This window comes from Phalangium opilio, unplaced genomic scaffold, assembly GCF_054372755.1.
Source record: "Phalangium opilio isolate 3A_F unplaced genomic scaffold, DU_Popi_V2 ptg000061l_1, whole genome shotgun sequence".
Taxonomy (NCBI): domain Eukaryota; kingdom Metazoa; phylum Arthropoda; class Arachnida; order Opiliones; family Phalangiidae; genus Phalangium; species Phalangium opilio.
In genome coordinates, this window is record NW_028324178.1 from 6,734,923 (window position 1) to 6,756,208 (window position 21,286).

At 44.4% G+C, this 21,286-nt stretch overlaps 20 non-coding genes across 20 annotated transcripts; all 20 read right to left on the reverse strand.

The window, feature by feature from the left end:
- Window positions 1-914: 914 nt before the first annotated feature.
- Window positions 915-1,036, reverse strand: TRNAL-CAA (transfer RNA leucine (anticodon CAA)). The gene is made up of 2 exons: window positions 999-1,036; window positions 915-960 (listed from the first exon to the last, which is right to left on the reverse strand). It is a non-coding gene; the product is annotated as a tRNA-Leu (tRNA).
- Window positions 1,037-1,988: 952 nt separating this feature from the next.
- Window positions 1,989-2,110, reverse strand: TRNAL-CAA (transfer RNA leucine (anticodon CAA)). Its single transcript has 2 exons — window positions 2,073-2,110; window positions 1,989-2,034 (listed from the first exon to the last, which is right to left on the reverse strand). It is a non-coding gene; the product is annotated as a tRNA-Leu (tRNA).
- A 952-nt stretch (window positions 2,111-3,062) lies between these two features.
- On the reverse strand, window positions 3,063-3,184 carry TRNAL-CAA (transfer RNA leucine (anticodon CAA)). The gene is made up of 2 exons: window positions 3,147-3,184; window positions 3,063-3,108 (listed from the first exon to the last, which is right to left on the reverse strand). It is a non-coding gene; the product is annotated as a tRNA-Leu (tRNA).
- A 1,139-nt stretch (window positions 3,185-4,323) lies between these two features.
- On the reverse strand, window positions 4,324-4,445 carry TRNAL-CAA (transfer RNA leucine (anticodon CAA)). Its single transcript has 2 exons — window positions 4,408-4,445; window positions 4,324-4,369 (listed from the first exon to the last, which is right to left on the reverse strand). It is a non-coding gene; the product is annotated as a tRNA-Leu (tRNA).
- Window positions 4,446-4,890: 445 nt separating this feature from the next.
- On the reverse strand, window positions 4,891-5,012 carry TRNAL-CAA (transfer RNA leucine (anticodon CAA)). Its single transcript has 2 exons — window positions 4,975-5,012; window positions 4,891-4,936 (listed from the first exon to the last, which is right to left on the reverse strand). It is a non-coding gene; the product is annotated as a tRNA-Leu (tRNA).
- Window positions 5,013-7,853: 2,841 nt separating this feature from the next.
- TRNAL-CAA (transfer RNA leucine (anticodon CAA)) lies at window positions 7,854-7,975 on the reverse strand. Its single transcript has 2 exons — window positions 7,938-7,975; window positions 7,854-7,899 (listed from the first exon to the last, which is right to left on the reverse strand). It is a non-coding gene; the product is annotated as a tRNA-Leu (tRNA).
- A 256-nt stretch (window positions 7,976-8,231) lies between these two features.
- On the reverse strand, window positions 8,232-8,353 carry TRNAL-CAA (transfer RNA leucine (anticodon CAA)). Its single transcript has 2 exons — window positions 8,316-8,353; window positions 8,232-8,277 (listed from the first exon to the last, which is right to left on the reverse strand). It is a non-coding gene; the product is annotated as a tRNA-Leu (tRNA).
- Window positions 8,354-8,987: 634 nt separating this feature from the next.
- Window positions 8,988-9,109, reverse strand: TRNAL-CAA (transfer RNA leucine (anticodon CAA)). The gene is made up of 2 exons: window positions 9,072-9,109; window positions 8,988-9,033 (listed from the first exon to the last, which is right to left on the reverse strand). It is a non-coding gene; the product is annotated as a tRNA-Leu (tRNA).
- Window positions 9,110-9,365: 256 nt separating this feature from the next.
- Window positions 9,366-9,487, reverse strand: TRNAL-CAA (transfer RNA leucine (anticodon CAA)). Its single transcript has 2 exons — window positions 9,450-9,487; window positions 9,366-9,411 (listed from the first exon to the last, which is right to left on the reverse strand). It is a non-coding gene; the product is annotated as a tRNA-Leu (tRNA).
- An 823-nt stretch (window positions 9,488-10,310) lies between these two features.
- Window positions 10,311-10,432, reverse strand: TRNAL-CAA (transfer RNA leucine (anticodon CAA)). Its single transcript has 2 exons — window positions 10,395-10,432; window positions 10,311-10,356 (listed from the first exon to the last, which is right to left on the reverse strand). It is a non-coding gene; the product is annotated as a tRNA-Leu (tRNA).
- Window positions 10,433-10,499: 67 nt separating this feature from the next.
- TRNAL-CAA (transfer RNA leucine (anticodon CAA)) lies at window positions 10,500-10,621 on the reverse strand. The gene is made up of 2 exons: window positions 10,584-10,621; window positions 10,500-10,545 (listed from the first exon to the last, which is right to left on the reverse strand). It is a non-coding gene; the product is annotated as a tRNA-Leu (tRNA).
- A 634-nt stretch (window positions 10,622-11,255) lies between these two features.
- On the reverse strand, window positions 11,256-11,377 carry TRNAL-CAA (transfer RNA leucine (anticodon CAA)). Its single transcript has 2 exons — window positions 11,340-11,377; window positions 11,256-11,301 (listed from the first exon to the last, which is right to left on the reverse strand). It is a non-coding gene; the product is annotated as a tRNA-Leu (tRNA).
- A 2,334-nt stretch (window positions 11,378-13,711) lies between these two features.
- TRNAL-CAA (transfer RNA leucine (anticodon CAA)) lies at window positions 13,712-13,833 on the reverse strand. Its single transcript has 2 exons — window positions 13,796-13,833; window positions 13,712-13,757 (listed from the first exon to the last, which is right to left on the reverse strand). It is a non-coding gene; the product is annotated as a tRNA-Leu (tRNA).
- A 1,012-nt stretch (window positions 13,834-14,845) lies between these two features.
- Window positions 14,846-14,967, reverse strand: TRNAL-CAA (transfer RNA leucine (anticodon CAA)). The gene is made up of 2 exons: window positions 14,930-14,967; window positions 14,846-14,891 (listed from the first exon to the last, which is right to left on the reverse strand). It is a non-coding gene; the product is annotated as a tRNA-Leu (tRNA).
- Window positions 14,968-15,223: 256 nt separating this feature from the next.
- TRNAL-CAA (transfer RNA leucine (anticodon CAA)) lies at window positions 15,224-15,345 on the reverse strand. Its single transcript has 2 exons — window positions 15,308-15,345; window positions 15,224-15,269 (listed from the first exon to the last, which is right to left on the reverse strand). It is a non-coding gene; the product is annotated as a tRNA-Leu (tRNA).
- A 1,766-nt stretch (window positions 15,346-17,111) lies between these two features.
- Window positions 17,112-17,233, reverse strand: TRNAL-CAA (transfer RNA leucine (anticodon CAA)). The gene is made up of 2 exons: window positions 17,196-17,233; window positions 17,112-17,157 (listed from the first exon to the last, which is right to left on the reverse strand). It is a non-coding gene; the product is annotated as a tRNA-Leu (tRNA).
- A 67-nt stretch (window positions 17,234-17,300) lies between these two features.
- TRNAL-CAA (transfer RNA leucine (anticodon CAA)) lies at window positions 17,301-17,422 on the reverse strand. Its single transcript has 2 exons — window positions 17,385-17,422; window positions 17,301-17,346 (listed from the first exon to the last, which is right to left on the reverse strand). It is a non-coding gene; the product is annotated as a tRNA-Leu (tRNA).
- A 634-nt stretch (window positions 17,423-18,056) lies between these two features.
- On the reverse strand, window positions 18,057-18,178 carry TRNAL-CAA (transfer RNA leucine (anticodon CAA)). Its single transcript has 2 exons — window positions 18,141-18,178; window positions 18,057-18,102 (listed from the first exon to the last, which is right to left on the reverse strand). It is a non-coding gene; the product is annotated as a tRNA-Leu (tRNA).
- Window positions 18,179-19,756: 1,578 nt separating this feature from the next.
- On the reverse strand, window positions 19,757-19,878 carry TRNAL-CAA (transfer RNA leucine (anticodon CAA)). The gene is made up of 2 exons: window positions 19,841-19,878; window positions 19,757-19,802 (listed from the first exon to the last, which is right to left on the reverse strand). It is a non-coding gene; the product is annotated as a tRNA-Leu (tRNA).
- A 1,012-nt stretch (window positions 19,879-20,890) lies between these two features.
- TRNAL-CAA (transfer RNA leucine (anticodon CAA)) lies at window positions 20,891-21,012 on the reverse strand. Its single transcript has 2 exons — window positions 20,975-21,012; window positions 20,891-20,936 (listed from the first exon to the last, which is right to left on the reverse strand). It is a non-coding gene; the product is annotated as a tRNA-Leu (tRNA).
- Window positions 21,013-21,286: the final 274 nt, after the last annotated feature.

The window sequence follows — 21,286 nt, forward strand, 5'->3', positions numbered from 1 at the left end:
ATACGAGGACCAGAAAACACAGATTCACGTTGTGAACGAAGGAAACTGAGCCCCTTGAGTCTGGCGCCTTAGACCGCTCGGCCATCCTGACATGGATTCTTTCAATTGGGGCGTTTTATAAATTACATCTCTTCCATTTAGTTTCATAAACCTTTTCGTGTAAGAAGTGGGATTTGAACCCAAGCCCTCATACGAGGACCAGAATAGACAGATTCACGTCGTGAACGAAGGAAACTGAGCCCCTTGAGTCTCGCGCCTTAGACCGCTCTGCCATCCTGACATGGATTCTTTCAATTGGGACGTTTAATTAATTATATCTCTTCCAGTTAAATTCTTAAAATATATCGTGTCAGAAGTGGGATTCGAACCCAGGCCCTCATACGAGAACCAGAATACACAGATTCTCGTTGTTAACGAAGGAAACTGAGCCCCTTGAGTCTGGCGCCTTAGACCGCTCGGCCATCCCGACTTGGATTCATTTAATTGGGACGTTGTATAAATTATATCTCTTCCAGTTAATTTCATAAAACATATCGTGTCAGAAGTGGGATTCGAACCCACGCCCTCATACGAAGACCAGAAAACACAGATTCACGTTGTGAACGAAGGAAACTGAGCCCCTTGAGTCTGGCGCCTTAGACCGCTCGGCCATCCTCACGTGGTCACTTCTTATTTTGACGTTTTATAAATTACATCTCTTCCAGTTAATTTCATAAAACATATCGTGTCAGAAGTGGGATTCGAACCCACGCCCTCATACGAGGAACAGAATACACAGATTCACGTTGTGAACGAAGGAAACTAAGCCCCTTGAGTCTGGCGCCTTAGACCGCTCCGCCATCCTGACTTGGATTCATTCAATTGGGACGTTTTATGAATTACATCTCTTCCAGTTAATTTCATAAACCTTTTCGTGTCAGAAGTGGGATTCGAACCCACGCCCTCATACGAGGACCAGAATACACTGATTCACGTTGAGAACGAAAGAAACTAGGTCCCTTGAGTCTGGCGCCTTAGACCGCTCGGCCATCCTGACGTTGATTCATTTTCTTTGCACGTTTTACCCACGCCCTCATACGAGGACCAGAAAACACAGATTCACGTTGTGAACGAAGGAAACTGAGCCCCTTGAGTCTGGCGCCTTAGACCGCTCGGCCATCCTGACATGGATTCTTTCAATTGGGGCGTTTTATAAATTACATCTCTTCCATTTAGTTTCATAAACCTTTTCGTGTAAGAAGTGGGATTTGAACCCAAGCCCTCATACGAGGACCAGAATAGACAGATTCACGTCGTGAACGAAGGAAACTGAGCCCCTTGAGTCTCGCGCCTTAGACCGCTCTGCCATCCTGACATGGATTCTTTCAATTGGGACGTTTAATTAATTATATCTCTTCCAGTTAAATTCTTAAAATATATCGTGTCAGAAGTGGGATTCGAACCCAGGCCCTCATACGAGAACCAGAATACACAGATTCACGTTGTTAACGAAGGAAACTGAGCCCCTTGAGTCTGGCGCCTTAGACCGCTCGGCCATCCTGACTTGGATTCATTTAATTGGGACGTTGTATAAATTATATCTCTTCCAGTTAATTTCATAAAACATATCGTGTCAGAAGTGGGATTCGAACCCACGCCCTCATACGAAGACCAGAAAACACAGATTCACGTTGTGAACGAAGGAAACTGAGCCCCTTGAGTCTGGCGCCTTAGACCGCTCGGCCATCCTCACGTGGTCACTTCTTATTTTGACGTTTTATAAATTACATCTCTTCCAGTTAATTTCATAAAACATATCGTGTCAGAAGTGGGATTCGAACCCACGCCCTCATAGGAGGAACAGAATACACAGATTCACGTTGTGAACGAAGGAAACTAAGCCCCTTGAGTCTGGCGCCTTAGACCGCTCCGCCATCCTGACTTGGATTCATTCAATTGGGACGTTTTATGAATTACATCTCTTCCAGTTAATTTCATAAACCTTTTCGTGTCAGAAGTGGGATTCGAACCCACGCCCTCATACGAGGACCAGAATACACTGATTCACGTTGAGAACGAAAGAAACTAGGTCCCTTGAGTCTGGCGCCTTAGACCGCTCGGCCATCCTGACGTTGATTCATTTTCTTTGCACGTTTTACCCACGCCCTCATACGAGGACCAGAAAACACAGATTCACGTTGTGAACGAAGGAAACTGAGCCCCTTGAGTCTGGCGCCTTAGACCGCTCGGCCATCCTGACATGGATTCTTTCAATTGGGGCGTTTTATAAATTACATCTCTTCCATTTAGTTTCATAAACCTTTTCGTGTAAGAAGTGGGATTTGAACCCAAGCCCTCATACGAGGACCAGAATAGACAGATTCACGTCGTGAACGAAGGAAACTGAGCCCCTTGAGTCTCGCGCCTTAGACCGCTCTGCCATCCTGACATGGATTCTTTCAATTGGGACGTTTAATTAATTATATCTCTTCCAGTTAAATTCTTAAAATATATCGTGTCAGAAGTGGGATTCGAACCCAGGCCCTCATACGAGAACCAGAATACACAGATTCACGTTGTTAACGAAGGAAACTGAGCCCCTTGAGTCTGGCGCCTTAGACCGCTCGGCCATCCTGACTTGGATTCATTTAATTGGGACGTTGTATAAATTATATCTCTTCCAGTTAATTTCATAAAACATATCGTGTCAGAAGTGGGATTCGAACCCACGCCCTCATACGAAGACCAGAAAACACAGATTCACGTTGTGAACGAAGGAAACTGAGCCCCTTGAGTCTGGCGCCTTAGACCGCTCGGCCATCCTCACGTGGTCACTTCTTATTTTGACGTTTTATAAATTACATCTCTTCCAGTTAATTTCATAAAACATATCGTGTCAGAAGTGGGATTCGAACCCACGCCCTCATACGAGGAACAGAATACACAGATTCACGTTGTGAACGAAGGAAACTAAGCCCCTTGAGTCTGGCGCCTTAGACCGCTCCGCCATCCTGACTTGGATTCATTCAATTGGGACGTTTTATGAATTACATCTCTTCCAGTTAATTTCATAAACCTTTTCGTGTCAGAAGTGGGATTCGAACCCACGCCCTCATACGAGGACCAGAATACACTGATTCATGTTGAGAACGAAAGAAACTAGGTCCCTTGAGTCTGGCGCCTTAGACCGCTCGGCCATCCTGACGTTGATTCATTTTCTTTGGACGTTTTACCCACGCCCTCATACGAGGACCAGAAAACACAGATTCACGTTGTGAACGAAGGAAACTGAGCCCCTTGAGTCTGGCGCCTTAGACCGCTCGGCCATCCTGACATGGATTCTTTCAATTGGGGCGTTTTATAAATTACATCTCTTCCATTTAGTTTCATAAACCTTTTCGTGTCAGAAGTGGGATTTGAACCCACGCCCTCATACGAGGACCAGAATAGACAGATTCACGTCGTGAACGAAGCAAACTGAGCCCCTTGAGTCTCGCGCCTTACACCGCTCTGCCATCCTGACATGGATGCTTTCAATTGGGACGTTTAATTAATTATATCTCTTCCAGTTAAATTCTTAAAATATATCGTGTCAGAAGCAGGATTCGAACCCACGCCCTCATACGAGGACCAGAATACACAGATTCACGTTGTGAACGAAAGAAACTTTGCTCCTTGAGTCTTGCGCCTTAGACCGCTCCGCCATCCTGGCGTGGTCACTTCTAATTTGGACGTTTTATAAATTACATCTCTTCCAGTTAATTTCATAAAACATATCGTGTCAGAAGTGGGATTCGAACCCACGCCCTCATACGAGGACCAGAATACACAGATTCACTTCGTGAACGAGAGAAACTAAGCCCCTTGAGTGTAGCGCCTTAGACCGCTCGGCCACCCTGACTCGGATTCATTCAATTGGGATGTTTTATAAATTACATCTCTTCCAGTTAATTTCATAAAACATATCGTGTCAGATGTAGGATTCGAACCCACGCCCTCATACGGGGCAGAATACACAGATTCACGTTGTGAACGAAGGAAACTAAGCCCCTTGAGTGTAGCGCCTTAGACCGCTCGGCCACCCTGGCTTGGATTCATTCAATTCGGACGTTTTATAAATTACATCTCTTCCAGTTAATTTCATAAAACATATCGTGCTAGAAGTGGGATTCGAACCCACGCCCTCATACGAGGACCAGAATACACAGATTCACGTTGTGAACGAAGGAAACTGAGCCCCTTGAGTCTGGCGCCTTAGACCGCTCCGCCATCCTGACTTGGATTCATTCAATTGGGACGTTTTATGAATTACATCTCTTCCAGTTAATTTCATAAACCTTTTCGTGTCAGAAGTGGGACTCGAACCCACGCCCTCATACGAGGACCAGAATACACTGATTCACGTTGAGAACGAAAGAAACTAGGTCCCTTGAGTCTGGCGCCTTAGACCGCTCGGCCATCCTGACATGGATTCTTTCAATTGGGGCGTTTTATAAATTACATCTCTTCCATTTAGTTTCATAAACCTTTTCGTGTAAGAAGTGGGATTTGAACCCAAGCCCTCATACGAGGACCAGAATAGACAGATTCACGTCGTGAACGAAGGAAACTGAGCCCCTTGAGTCTCGCGCCTTAGACCGCTCTGCCATCCTGACATGGATTCTTTCAATTGGGACGTTTAATTAATTATATCTCTTCCAGTTATATTCTTAAAATATATCGTGTCAGAAGTGGGATTCGAACCCAGGCCCTCATACGAGAACCAGAATACACAGATTCACGTTGTTAACGAAGGAAACTGAGCCCCTTGAGTCTGGCGCCTTAGACCGCTCGGCCATCCTGACTTGGATTCATTTAATTCGGACGTTGTATAAATTATATCTCTTCCAGTTAATTTCATAAAACATATCGTGTCAGAAGTGGGATTCGAACCCACGCCCTCATACGAAGACCAGAAAACACAGATTCACGTTGTGAACGAAGGAAACTGAGCCCCTTGAGTCTGGCGCCTTAGACCGCTCAGCCATCCTGACTTGGATTCATTCAATTGGGACGTTTTATGAATTACATCTCTTCCAGTTAATTTCATAAACCTTTTCGTGTCAGAAGTGGGATTCGAAACCACGCCCTCATACGAGGACCATAAAACACAGATTCACGTTGTGAAGGAAGGAAACTGAGCCCCTAGAGTCTGGCGCCTTAGACCGCTCGGCCATCCTGACTTGGATTCTTTCAATTGGGGCTTTTATAAATTACATCTCTTCCATTTAATTTCATAAACCTTTTCGTGTCAGAAGTGGGATTCGAACCCACGCCCTCATACGAGGACCAGAATAGACAGATTCACGTCGTGAACGAAGGAAACTGAGCCCCTTGAGTCTCGCGCCTTAGACCGCTCTGCCATCCTGACATGGATTCTTTCAATTGCGACGTTTAATTAATTATATCTCTTCCAGTTAAATTCTTAAAACATATCGTGTCAGAAGTGGGATTCGAACCCAGGCCCTCATACGAGGACCAGAATACACAGACTCACGTTGTTAACGAGGGAAACTGAGCCCCTTGAGTCTGGCGCCTTAGACCGCTCGGCCATCCTGACTTGGATTCAATCAATTGGGACGTTTTATAGATTACATCTCTTCCAGTTAATTTCATAAAACATATCGTGTCAGAAGTGGTATTCGAACCCACACCCTCATACGAAGACAAGAAAACACAGATTCACGTTGAGAACGAAGGAAACTGAGCCCCTTGAGTCTGGCGCCTTAGACCGCTCGGCCATCCTGACTTGGATTCATTCAATTGGGACGTTTTATAGATTACATCTCTTCCAGTTAATGGGGGCAATTCTCTAACTTTTTAAGCGAGTTATCGCAAGTGATAAATATCGTCTAAAGGGTTGATGCCAACCTCGTGTGTTCTATGAGAGCGCGAGATCTGAATAGGCTATTATTTATGTGTGTCATCAAGCCTTGAACGAAAATCGGTGGATGTCTCGTGAATTCCGCTCGTGCTAATAAAAAACAAGCTGGGCACGTTTATTTTTTACCGTCTTTGGTTATAAAGCAAGGGATAACTTATCGACCAGTTTAAACCCTTTCGATAAGTTATCACTCTCGTGAATATTAAAGACGGTAAAAAATAAACTTGCCCACTTTGTTGTTTATTAGCACGAGCGGAATTCACGAGACATACACCGATTTTCGTTCAAGGTTTGATGACACCTATGACTAATCACCTATTTAGATAGCGTGCTCTCATAGAACTCACGAGGTTGGCATCAACCCTTTAGACGATAGTTATCACATGCGATAACTCGCTTAAAAAGTTAGAGAATTGGCCCCAATTTCATAAAACATATCGTGTCATAAGTGGGATTCGAACCCACACCCTCATGCGAGGACCAGAATACACAGATTCACGTTGTGAACGAAGGAAACTGAGCCCCTTGAGTGTAGCGCCTTAGACCGCTCGGCCAACCTGACTTGGATTCATTCAATTCGGACGTTTTATAAATTACATCTCTTCCAGTTAATTTCATAAAACATATCGTGCTAGAAGTGGGATTAGAACCCACGCCCTCATACGAGGACCAGAATACACAGATTCACGTTGTGAACGAAGGAAACTGAGCCCCTTGAGTCTGGCGCCTTAGACCGCTCCGCCATCCTGACTTGGATTCATTCAATTGGGACGTTTTATGAATTACATCTCTTCCAGTTAATTTCATAAACCTTTTCGTGTCATAAGTGGGATTCGAACCCACACCCTCATGCGAGGACCAGAATACACAGATTCACGTTGTGAACGAAGGAAACTGAGCCCCTTGAGTCTCGCGCCTTAGACCGCTCTGCCATCCTGACATGGATTCTTTCAATTGGAACGTTTAATTAATTATATCTCTTCCAGTTAAATTCTTAAAACATATCGTGTCAGAAGTGGGATTCGAACCCAGGCCCTCATACGAGGACCAGAATACACATATTCACGTTGTGAACGAAGGAAACTGAGCCCCTTGAGTCTGGCGCCTTAGACCGCTCGGCCATCCTGACTTGGATTCATTCAATTCGGACGTTTTATAAATTACATCTCTTCCAGTTAATTTCATAAAACATATCGTGTCAGAAGTGGGATTCGAAACCACGCCCTCATACGAGGACCATAAAACACAGATTCACGTTGTGAAGGAAGGAAACTGAGCCCCTTGAGTCTGGCGCCTTAGACCGCTCGGCCATCCTGACTTGGATTCATTCAATTCGGACGTTTTATAAATTACATCTCTTCCAGTTAATTTCATAAAACATATCGTGTCAGAAGTGGGATTCGAAACCACGCCCTCATACGAGGACCATAAAACACAGATTCACGTTGTGAAGGAAGGAAACTGAGCCCCTAGAGTCTGGCGCCTTAGACCGCTCGGCCATCCTGACTTGGATTCTTTCAATTGGGGCTTTTATAAATTACATCTCTTCCATTTAATTTCATAAACCTTTTCGTGTCAGAAGTGGGATTCGAACCCACGCCCTCATACGAGGACCAGAATAGACACATTCACGTCGTGAACGAAGGAAACTGAGCCCCTTGAGTCTCGCGCCTTAGACCGCTCTGCCATGCTGACATGGATTCTTTCAATTGCGACGTTTAATTAATTATATCTCTTCCAGTTAAATTCTTAAAACATATCGTGTCAGAAGTGGGATTCGAACCCAGGCCCTCATACGAGGACCAGAATACACAGATTCACGTTGTTAACGAGGGAAACTGAGCCCCTTGAGTCTGGCGCCTTAGACCGCTCGGCCATCCTGACTTGGATTTATTTAATTCGGACGTTTTATAAATTACATCTCTTCCAGTTAATTTCATAAAACATATCGTGTCAGAAGTGGGATTCGAACCCACGCCCTCATACGAAGACCAGAAAACACAGATTCACGTTGTGAACGAAGGAAAATGAGCCCCTTGAGTCTGGCGCCTTAGACCGCTCGGCCATCCTGACTTGGATTCATTCAATTGGGACGTTTTATAGATTACATCTCTTCCAGTTAATTTCATAAAACATATCGTGTCATAAGTGGGATTCGAACCCACACCCTCATGCGAGGACCAGAATACACAGATTCACGTTGTGAACGAAGGAAACTGAGCCCCTTGAGTCTGGCGCCTTAGACCGCTCGGCCATCCTGACTTGGATTCATTCAATTGGGACGTTTTATGAATTACATCTCTTCCAGTTAATTTCATAAACCTTTTCGTGTCAGAAGTGGGATTCGAACCCACGCCCTCATACGAGGACCAGAATACACTGATTCACGTTGAGAACGAAAGAAACTAGGTCCCTTGAGTCTGGCGCCTTAGACCGCTCGGCCATCCTGACGTTGATTCATTTCCTTTGGACGTTTTATAAATTACATCTTTTCCAGTTAAATTTATAAAACATATCGTGTCAGAAGTGGGATTCGAACGCACGCCCTCATACGAGGACCAGAATACATAGATTCACGTTGTTAACGAGGGAAACTGAGCCCCTTGAGTCTCGCGCCTTAGACCGCTCGGCCATCCTGACATGGATTCTTTCAATTGGAACGTTTAATTAATTATATCTCTTCCAGTTAAATTCTTAAAACATATCGTGTCAGAAGTGGGATTCGAACCCAGGCCCTCATACGAGGACCAGAATACACAAATTCACGTTGTGAACGAAGGAAACTGAGCCCCTTGAGTCTGGCGCCTTAGACCGCTCGGCCATCCTGACTTGGATTCATTCAATTGGGACGTTTTATAGATTACATCTCTTCCAGTTAATTTCATAAAACATATCGTGTCATAAGTGGGATTCGAACCCACACCCTCATACGAGGACCAGAATACACAGATTCACGTTGTGAACGAAGGAAACTGAGCCCCTTGAGTCTGGCGCCTTAGACCGCTCGGCCATCCTGACTTGGATTCATTCAATTGGGACGTTTTATGAATTACATCTCTTCCAGTTAATTTCATAAACCTTTTCGTGTCAGAAGTGGGATTCGAACCCACGCCCTCATACGAGGACCAGAATACACTGATTCACGTTGAGAACGAAAGAAACTAGGTCCCTTGAGTCTGGCGCCTTAGACCGCTCGGCCATCCTGACGTTGATTCACTTTCTTTGGACGTTTTATAAATTACATCTTTTCCAGTTAAATTTATAAAACATATCGTGTCAGAAGTGGGATTCGAACCCACGCCCTCATACGAGGACCAGAATACAAAGATTCACGTTGTTAACGAAGGAAACTGAGCCCCTTGAGTCTCGCGCCTTAGACCGCTCTGCCATCCTGACATGGATTCTTTCAATTGGAACGTTTAATTAATTATATCTCTTCCAGTTAAATTCTTAAAACATATCGTGTCAGAAGTGGGATTCGAACCCACGCCCTCATACGAGGACCAGAATACACTGATTCACGTTGAGAACGAAAGAAACTAGGTCCCTTGAGTCTGGCGCCTTAGACCGCTCGGCCATCCTGACGTTGATTCACTTTCTTTGGACGTTTTATAAATTACATCTTTTCCAGTTAAATTTATAAAACATATCGTGTCAGAAGTGGGATTCGAACCCACGCCCTCATACGAGGACCAGAATGCATAGATTCACGTTGCGAACGAAGGAAACTGAGCCCCTTGAGTCTCGCGCCTTAGACCGCTCTGCCATCCTGACATGGATTCTTTCAATTGAAACGTTTAATTAATTATATCTCTTCCAGTTAAATTCTTAAAACATATCGTGTCAGAAGTGGGATTCGAACCCAGGCCCTCATACGAGGACCAGAATACACAAATTCACGTTGTGAACGAAGGAAACTGAGCCCCTTGAGTCTGGCGCCTTAGACCGCTCGGCCATCCTGACTTGGATTCATTCAATTCGGACGTTTTATAAATTACATCTCTTCCAGTTAATTTCATAAAACATATCGTGTCAGAAGTGGGATTCGAACCCACGCCCTCATACGAGGACCAGAATACACAGATTCACGTTGTTAACGAAGGAAACTGAGCCCCTTGAGTCTGGCGCTTTAGACCGCTCGGCCATCCTGACGTTGATTCATTTCCTTTGGACGTTTTATAAATTACATCTTTTCCAGTTAAATTTATAAAACATATCGTGTCAGAAGTGGGATTCGAACCCACGCCCTCATACGAGGACCAGAATACAAAGATTCACGTTGTTAACGAAGGAAACTGAGCCCCTTGAGTCTCGCGCCTTAGACCGCTCGGCCATCCTGACTTGGATTCATTTAATTCGGACGTTTTATAAATTACATCTCTTCCAGTTAATTTCATAAAACATATCGTGTCAGAAGTGGGATTCGAACCCACACCCTCATACGAGGACCAGAATACACAGATTCACGTTGTGAACGAAGGAAACTGAGCCCCTTGAGTCTGGCGCCTTAGACCGCTCGGCCATCCTGACTTGGATTCATTCAATTGGGACGTTTTATGAATTACATCTCTTCCAGTTAATTTCATAAACCTTTTAGTGTCAGAAGTGGGATTCGAACCCACGCCCTCATACGAGGACCAGAATACACTGATTCACGTTGAGAACGAAAGACACTAGGTCCCTTGAGTCTGGCGCCTTAGACCGCTCGGCCATCCTGACGTTGATTCACTTTCTTTGGACGTTTTATAAATTACATCTTTTCCAGTTAAATTTATAAAACATATCGTGTCAGAAGTGGGATTCGAACCCACGCCCTCATACGAGGACCAGAATACATAGATTCACGTTGCGAACGAAGGAAACTGAGCCCCTTGAGTCTCGCGCCTTAGACCGCTCTGCCATCCTGACTTGGATTCTTTCAATTGGAACGTTTAATTAATTATATCTCTTCCAGTTAAATTCTTAAAACATATCGTGTCAGAAGTGGGATTCGAACCCAGGCCCTCATACGAGGACCAGAATACACAAATTCACGTTGTGAACGAAGGAAACTGAGCCCCTTGAGTCTGGCGCCTTAGACCGCTCGGCCATCCTGACTTGGATTCATTCAATTCGGACGTTTTATAAATTACATCTCTTCCAGTTAAATTTATAAAACATATCGTGTCAGAAGTGGGATTCGAACCCACGCCCTCATACGAGGACTAGAATACACAGATTCACGTTGTTAACGAAGGAAACTGAGCCCCTTGAGTCTGGCGCCTTAGACCGCTCGGCCATCCTGACTTGGATTCATTTAATTCGGACGTTGTATAAATTATATCTCTTCCAGTTAATTTCGTAAAACATATCGTGTCAGAAGTGGGATTCGAACCCACGCCCTCATACGAAGACCAGAAAACACAGATTCACGTTGTGAACGAAGGGAACTGAGCCCCTTGAGTCTGGCGCCTTAGACCGCTCGGCCATCCTGACTTGGATTCATTCAATTGGGACGTTTTATGAATTACATCTCTTCCAGTTAATTTCATAAACCTTTTCGTGTCAGAAGTGGGATTCGAACCCACGTCCTCATACGAGGAGCAGAATACACTGATTCACGTTGAGAACGAAAGAAACTAGGTCCCTTGAGTCTGGCGCCTTAGACCGCTCGGCCATCCTGACGTTGATTCATTTTCTTTGGACGTTTTATAAATTACATATTTTCCAGTTAAATTTATAAAACATATCGTGTCAGAAGTGGGATTCGAACCCACGCCCTCATACGAGGACCAGAATACACAGATTCACGTTGTTAACGAAGGAAACTGAGCCCCTTGAGTCTGGCGCTTTAGACCGCTCGGCCATCCTGACGTTGATTCATTTCCTTTGGACGTTTTATAAATTACATCTTTTCCAGTTAAATTTATAAAACATATCGTGTCAGAAGTGGGATTCGAACCCACGCCCTCATACGAGGACCAGAATACAAAGATTCACGTTGTTAACGAAGGAAACTGAGCCCCTTGAGTCTCGCGCCTTAGACCGCTCTGCCATCCTGACATGGATTCTTTCAATTGGAACGTTTAATTAATTATATCTCTTCCAGTTAAATTCTTAAAACATATCGTGTCAGAAGTGGGTTTCGAACCCAGGCCCTCATACGAGGACCAGAATACACATATTCACGTTGTGAACGAAGGAAACTGAGCCCCTTGAGTCTGGCGCCTTAGACCGCTCGGCCATCCTGACTTGGATTCTTTCAATTGGGGCTTTTATAAATTACATCTCTTCCATTTAATTTCATAAACCTTTTCGTGTCAGAAGTGGGATTCGAACCCACGCCCTCATACGAGGACCAGAATAGACAGATTCACGTCGTGAACGAAGGAAACTGAGCCCCTTGAGTCTCGCGCCTTAGACCGCTCTGCCATCCTGACATGGATTCTTTCAATTGCGACGTTTAATTAATTATATCTCTTCCAGTTAAATTCTTAAAACATATCGTGTCAGAAGTGGGATTCGAACCCAGGCCCTCATACGAGGACCAGAATACACAGATTCACGTTGTTAACGAGGGAAACTGAGCCCCTTGAGTCTGGCGCCTTAGACCGCTCGGCCATCCTGACTTGGATTTATTTAATTCGGACGTTTTATAAATTACATCTCTTCCAGTTAATTTCATAAAACATATCGTGTCATAAGTGGGATTCGAACCCACGCCCTCTTACGAGGACCAGAAAACACAGATTCACGTTGTGAACGAAGGAAACTGAGCACCTTGAGTCTGGCGCCTTAGACCGCTCGGCCATACTGACATGGATTCTTTCAATTGGGGCGTTTTATAAATTACATCTCTTCCATTTAATTTCATAAACCTTTTCGTGTCAGAAGTGGGATTCGAACCCACGCCCTCATACGAGGACCAGAATAGACAGATTCACGTCGTGAACGAAGGAAACTGAGCCCCTTGAGTCTCGCGCCTTAGACCGCTCTGCCATCCTGACATGGATTCTTTCAATTGCGACGTTTAATTAATTATATCTCTTCCAGTTAAATTCTTAAAACATATCGTGTCAGAAGTGGGATTCGAACCCAGGCCCTCATACGAGGACCAGAATACACAGACTCACGTTGTTAACGAGGGAAACTGAGCCCCTTGAGTCTGGCGCCTTAGACCGCTCGGCCATCCTGACTTGGATTCAATCAATTGGGACGTTTTATAGATTACATCTCTTCCAGATAATTTCATAAAACATATCGTGTCAGATGTGGTATTCGAACCCACACCCTCATACGAAGACAAGAAAACACAGATTCACGTTGTGAACGAAGGAAACTGAGCCCCTTGAGTCTCGCGCCTTAGACCGCTCGGCCATCCTGACATGGATTCTTTCAATTGGAACGTTTAATTAATTATATCTCTTCCAGTTAAATTCTTAAAACATATCGTGTCAGAAGTGGGATTCGAACCCAGGCCCTCATACGAGGACCAGAATACACAAATTCACGTTGTGAACGAAGGAAACTGAGCCCCTTGAGTCTGGCGCCTTAGACCGCTCGGCCATCCTGACTTGGATTCATTCAATTGGGACGTTTTATAGATTACATCTCTTCCAGTTAATTTCATAAAACATATCGTGTCATAAGTGGGATTCGAACCCACACCCTCATACGAGGACCAGAATACACAGATTCACGTTGTGAACGAAGGAAACTGAGCCCCTTGAGTCTGGCGCCTTAGACCGCTCGGCCATCCTGACTTGGATTCATTCAATTGGGACGTTTTATGAATTACATCTCTTCCAGTTAATTTCATAAACCTTTTCGTGTCAGAAGTGGGATTCGAACCCACGCCCTCATACGAGGACCAGAATACACTGATTCACGTTGAGAACGAAAGAAACTAGGTCCCTTGAGTCTGGCGCCTTAGACCGCTCGGCCATCCTGACGTTGATTCACTTTCTTTGGACGTTTTATAAATTACATCTTTTCCAGTTAAATTTATAAAACATATCGTGTCAGAAGTGGGATTCGAACCCACGCCCTCATACGAGGACCAGAATACATAGATTCACGTTGCGAACGAAGGAAACTGAGCCCCTTGAGTCTCGCGCCTTAGACCGCTCGGCCATCCTGACTTGGATTCATTCAATTCGGACGTTTTATAAATTACATCTCTTCCAGTTAATTTCATAAAACATATCGTGTCAGAAGTGGGATTCGAACCCACGCCCTCATACGAGGACCAGAATACACAGATTCACATTGTTAACGAAGGAAACTGAGCCCCTTGAGTCTGGCGCTTTAGACCGCTCGGCCATCCTGACGTTGATTCATTTCCTTTGGACGTTTTATAAATTACATCTTTTCCAGTTAAATTTATAAAACATATCGTGTCAGAAGTGGGATTCGAACCCACGCCCTCATACGAGGACCAGAATACAAAGATTCACGTTGTTAACGAAGGAAACTGAGCCCCTTGAGTCTCGCGCCTTAGACCGCTCTGCCATCCTGACATGGATTCTTTCAATTGGAACGTTTAATTAATTATATCTCTTCCAGTTAAATTCTTAAAACATATCGTGTCAGAAGTGGGATTCGAACCCAGGCCCTCATACGAGGACCAGAATACACAGATTCACGTTGTTAACGAGGGAAACTGAGCCCCTTGAGTCTCGCGCCTTAGACCGCTCTGCCATCCTGACATGGATTCTTTCAATTGGAACGTTTAATTAATTATATCTCTTCCAGTTAAATTCTTAAAACATATCGTGTCAGAAGTGGGATTCGAACCCAGGCCCTCATACGAGGACCAGAATACACATATTCACGTTGTGAACGAAGGAAACTGAGCCCCTTGAGTCTGGCGCCTTAGACCGCTCGGCCATCCTGACTTGCATTCATTCAATTCGGACGTTTTATAAATTACATCTCTTCCAGTTAATTTCATAAAACATATCGTGTCAGAAGTGGGATTCGAACCCACACCCTCATACGAGGACCAGAATACACAGATTCACGTTGTGAACGAAGGAAACTGAGCCCCTTGAGTCTGGCGCCTTAGACCGCTCGGCCATCCTGACTTGGATTCATTCAATTGGGACGTTTTATGAATTACATCTCTTCCAGTTAATTTCATAAACCTTTTCGTGTAAGAAGTGGGATTCGAACCCACGCCCTCATACGAGGACCAGAATACACTGATTCACGTTGAGAACGAAAGAAACTAGGTCCCTTGAGTCTGGCGCCTTAGACCGCTCGGCCATCCTGACTTGGATTCATTCAATTGGGACGTTTTATGAATTACATCTCTTCCAGTTAATTTCATAAACCTTTTCGTGTCAGAAGTGGGATTCGAACCCACGCCCTCATACGAGGACCAGAATACACTGATTCACGTTGAGAACGAAAGAAACTAGGTCCCTTGAGTCTGGCGCCTTAGACCGCTCGGCCATCCTGACGTTGATTCACTTTCTTTGGACGTTTTATAAATTACATCTTTTCCAGTTAAATTTATAAAACATATCGTGTCAGAAGTGGGATTCGAACCCACGCCCTCATACGAGGACCAGAATACATAGATTCACGTTGCGAACGAAGGAAACTGAGCCCCTTGAGTCTCGCGCCTTAGACCGCTCTGCCATCCTGACATGGATTCTTTCAATTGGAACGTTTAATTAATTATATCTCTTCCAGTTAAATTCTTAAAACATATCGTGTCAGAAGTGGGATTCGAACCCAGGCCCTCATACGAGGACCAGAATACACAAATTCACGTTGTGAACGAAGGAAACTGAGCCCCTTGAGTCTGGCGCCTTAGACCGCTCGGCCATCCTGACTTGGATTCATTCAATTCGGACGTTTTATAAATTACATCTCTTCCAGTTAATTTCATAAAACATATCGTGTCAGAAGTGGGATTCGAACCCACGCCCTCATACGAGGACCAGAATACACAGATTCACGTTGTTAACGAAGGAAACTGAGCCCCTTGAGTCTGGCGCTTTAGACCGCTCGGCCATCCTGACGTTGATTCATTTCCTTTGGACGTTTTATAAATTACATCTTTTCCAGTTAAATTTATAAACATATCGTGTCAGAAGTGGGATTCGAACCCACGCCCTCATACGAGGACCAGAATACAAAGATTCACGTTGTTAACGAAGGAAACTGAGCCCCTTGAGTCTCGCGCCTTAGACCGCTCTGCCATCCTGACATGGATTCTTTCAATTGGAACGTTTAATTAATTATATCTCTTCAAGTTAAATTCTTAAAACATATCGTGTCAGAAGTGGGATTCGAACCCAGGCCCTCATACGAGGACCAGAATACACATATTCACGTTGTGAACGAAGGAAACTGAGCCCCTTGAGTCTGGCGCCTTAGACCGCTCGGACATCCTGACTTGGATTCATTCAATTCGGACGTTTTATAAATTACATCTCTTCCAGTTAATTTCATAAAACATATCGTGTCAGAAGTGGGATTCGAAACCACGCCCTCATACGAGGACCAGAAAACACAGATTCACGTTGTGAACGAAGGAAACTGAGCCCCTTGAGTCTGGCGCCTTAGACCGCTCGGCGATCCTGACTTGGATTCATTCAATTCGGACGTTTTATAAATTACATCTCTTCCAGTTAATTTCATAAAACATATCGTGTCAGAAGTGGGATTCGAAACCACGCCCTCATACGAGGACCATAAAACACAGATTCACGTTGTGAACGAAGGAAACTGAGCCCCTAGAGTCTGGCGCCTTAGACCGCTCGGCCATCCTGACATGGATTTTTTCAATTGGGGCTTTTATAAATTACATCTCTTCCATTTAATTTCATAAACCTTTTCGTGTCAGAAGTGGGATTCGAACCCACGCCCTCATACGAGGACCAGAATAGACAGATTCACGTCGTGAACGAAGGAAACTGAGCCCCTTGAGTCTCGCGCCTTAGACCGCTCTGCCATCCTTACATGGATTCTTTCAATTGCGACGTTTAATTAATTATATCTCTTCCAGTTAAATTCTTAAAACATATCGTGTCAGAAGTGGGATTCGAACCCAGGCCCTCATACGAGGACCAGAATACACAGATTCACGTTGTTAACGAGGGAAACTGAGCCCCTTGAGTCTGGCGCCTTAGACCGCTCGGCCATCCTGACTTGGATTCATTTAATTCGGACGTTTTATAAATTACATCTCTTCCAGTTAATTTCATAAAACATATCGTGTCAGAAGTGGGATTCGAACCCACGCCCTCATACGAAGACCAGAAAACACAGATTCACGTTGTGAACGAAGGAAACTGAGCCCCTTGAGTCTGGCGCCTTAGACCGCTCGGCCATCCTGACTTGGATTCATTCAATTGGGACGTTTTATAGATTACATCTCTTCCAGTTAATTTCATAAAACATATCGTGTCAGAAGTGGGATTCGAACCCACGCCCTCATACGAGGACCAGAATACACTGATTCACGTTGAGAACGAAAGAAACTAGGTCCCTTGAGTCTGGCGCCTTAGACCGCTCGGCCATCCTGACGTTGATTCATTTCCTTTGGACGTTTTATAAATTACATCTTTTCCAGTTAAATTTATAAAACATATCGTGTCAGAAGTGGGATTCGAACGCACGCCCTCATACGAGGACCAGAATACATAGATTCACGTTGTTAACGAGGGAAACTGAGCCCCTTGAGTCTCGCGCCTTAGACCGCTCGGCCATCCTGACATGGATTCTTTCAATTGGAACGTTTAATTAATTATATCTCTTCCAGTTAAATTCTTAAAACATATCGTGTCAGAAGTGGGATTCGAACCCAGGCCCTCATACGAGGACCAGAATACACAAATTCACGTTGTGAACGAAGGAAACTGAGCCCCTTGAGTCTGGCGTCTTAGACCGCTCGGCCATCCTGACTTGGATTCATTCAATTGGGACGTTTTATAGATTACATCTCTTCCAGTTAATTTCATAAAATATATCGTGTCATAAGTGGGATTCGAACCCACACCCTCATACGAGGACCAGAATACACAGATTCACGTTGTGAACGAAGGAAACTGAGCCCCTTGAGTCTGGCGCCTTAGACCGCTCGGCCATCCTGACTTGGATTCATTCAATTGGGACGTTTTATGAATTACATCTCTTCCAGTTAATTTCATAAACCTTTTCGTGTCAGAAGTGGGATTCGAACCCACGCCCTCATACGAGGACCAGAATACACTGATTCACGTTGAGAACGAAAGAAACTAGGTCCCTTGAGTCTGGCGCCTTAGACCGCTCGGCCATCCTGACGTTGATTCACTTTCTTTGGACGTTTTATAAATTACATCTTTTCCAGTTAAATTTATAAAACATATCGTGTCAGAAGTGGGATTCGAACCCACGCCCTCATACGAGGACCAGAATACATAGATTCACGTTGCGAACGAAGGAAACTGAGCCCCTTGAGTCTCGCGCCTTAGACCGCTCTGCCATCCTGACATGGATTCTTTCAATTGGAACGTTTAATTAATTATATCTCTTCCAGTTAAATTCTTAAAACATATCGTGTCAGAAGTGGGATTCGAACCCAGGCCCTCATACGAGGACCAGAATAAACAAATTCACGTTGTGAACGAAGGAAACTGAGCCCCTTGAGTCTGGCGCCTTAGACCGCTCGGCCATCCTGACTTGGATTCATTCAATTCGGACGTTTTATAAATTACATCTCTTCCAGTTAATTTCATAAAACATATCGTGTCAGAAGTGGGATTCGAACCCACGCCCTCATACGAGGACCAGAATACACAGATTCACGTTGTTAACGAAGGAAACTGAGCCCCTTGAGTCTGGCGCTTTAGACCGCTCGGCCATCCTGACGTTGATTCATTTCCTTTGGACGTTTTATAAATTACATCTTTTCCAGTTAAATTTATAAAACATATCGTGTCAGAAGTGGGATTCGAACCCACGCCCTCATACGAGGACCAGAATACAAAGATTCACGTTGTTAACGAAGGAAACAGAGCCCCTTGAGTCTCGCGCCTTAGACCGCTCTGCCATCCTGACATGGATTCTTTCAATTGGAACGTTTAATTAATTATATCTCTTCAAGTTAAATTCTTAAAACATATCGTGTCAGAAGTGGGATTCGAACCCAGGCCCTCATACGAGGACCAGAATACACATATTCACGTTGTGAACGAAGGAAACTGAGCCCCTTGAGTCTGGCGCCTTAGACCGCTCGGACATCCTGACTTGGATTCATTCAATTCGGACGTTTTATAAATTACATCTCTTCCAGTTAATTTCATAAAACATATCGTGTCAGAAGTGGGATTCGAAACCACGCCCTCATACGAGGACCATAAAACACAGATTCACGTTGTGAACGAAGGAAACTGAGCCCCTAGAGTCTGGCGCCTTAGACCGCTCGGCCATCCTGACATGGATTTTTTCAATTGGGGCTTTTATAAATTACATCTCTTCCATTTAATTTCATAAACCTTTTCGTGTCAGAAGTGGGATTCGAACCCACGCCCTCATACGAGGACCAGAATAGACAGATTCACGTCGTGAACGAAGGAAACTGAGCCCCTTGAGTCTCGCGCCTTAGACCGCTCTGCCATCCTTACATGGATTCTTTCAATTGCGACGTTAAATTAATTATATCTCTTCCAGTTAAATTCTTAAAACATATCGTGTCAGAAGTGGGATTCGAACCCAGGCCCTCATACGAGGACCAGAATACACAGATTCACGTTGTTAACGAGGGAAACTGAGCCCCTTGAGTCTGGCGCCTTAGACCGCTCGGCCATCCTGACTTGGATTCATTTAATTCGGACGTTTTATAAATTACATCTCTTCCAGTTAATTTCATAAAACATATCGTGTCAGAAGTGGGATTCGAACCCACGCCCTCATACGAAGACCAGAAAACACAGATTCACGTTGTGAACGAAGGAAACTGAGCCCCTTGAGTCTGGCGCCTTAGACCGCTCGGCCATCCTGACTTGGATTCATTCAATTGGGACGTTTTATAGATTACATCTCTTCCAGTTAATTTCATAAAACATATCGTGTCAGAAGTGGGATTCGAACCCACGCCCTCATACGAGGACCAGAATACACAGATTTACGTTGTTAACGAAGGAAACTGAGCCCCTTGAGTCTGGCGCTTTAGATCGCTCGGCCATCCTGACGTTGATTCATTTCCTTTGGACGTTTTATAAATTACATCTTTTCCAGTTAAATTTATAAAACATATCGTGTCAGAAGTGGGATTCGAACCCACGCCCTCATACGAGGACCAGAATACAAAGATTCACGTTGTTAACGAAGGAAACTGAGCCCCTTGAGTCTCGCGCCTTAGACCGCTCTGCCATCCTGACATGGATTCTTTCAATTGGAACGTTTAATTAATTATATCTCTTCCAGTTAAATTCTTAAAACATATCGTGTCAAAAGTGGGATTCGAACCCAGGCCCTCATACGAGGACCAGAATACACATATTCACGTTGTGAAAGAAGGAAACTGAGCCCCTTGAGTCTGGCGCCTTAGACCGCTCGGCCATCCTGACTTGGATTCATTCAATTCGGACGTTTTATAAATTACATCTCTTCCAGTTTATTTCATAAAACATATCGTGTCAGAAGTGGGATTCGAAACCACGCCCTCATACGAAGACAAGAAAACACAGATTCACGTTGTGAACGAAGGAAACTGAGCCCCTTGAGTCTGGCGCCTTAGACCGCTCGGCCATCCTGACTTGGATTCATTCAATTGGGACGTTTTATAGATTACATCTCTTCCAGTTAATTTCATAAAACATATCGTGTCGTAAGTGGGATTCGAACCCACACCCTCATACGAGGACCAGAATACACAGATTCACGTTGTGAACGAAGGAAACTGAGCCCCTTGAGTCTGGCGCCTTAGACCGCTCGGCCATCCTGACTTGGATTCATTCAATTGGGACGTTTTATGAATTACATCTCTTCCAGTTAATTTCATAAACCTTTTCGTGTCAGAAGTGGGATTCGAACCCACGCCCTCATACGAGGACCAGAATACACTGATTCACGTTGAGAACGAAAGAAACTAGGTCCCTTGAGTCTGGCGCCTTAGACCGCTCGGCCATCCTGACGTTGATTCATTTTCTTTGGACGTTTTATAAATTACATCTTTTCCAGTTAAATTTATAAAACATATCGTGTCAGAAGTGGGATTCGAACTCACGCCCTCATACGAGGACCAGAATACATAGATTCACGTTGTTAACGAGGGAAACTGAGCCCCTTGAGTCTCGCGCCTTAGACCGCTCGGCCATCCTGACATGGATTCTTTCAATTGGAACGTTTAATTAATTATATCTCTTCCAGTTAAATTCTTAAAACATATCGTGTCAGAAGTGGGATTCG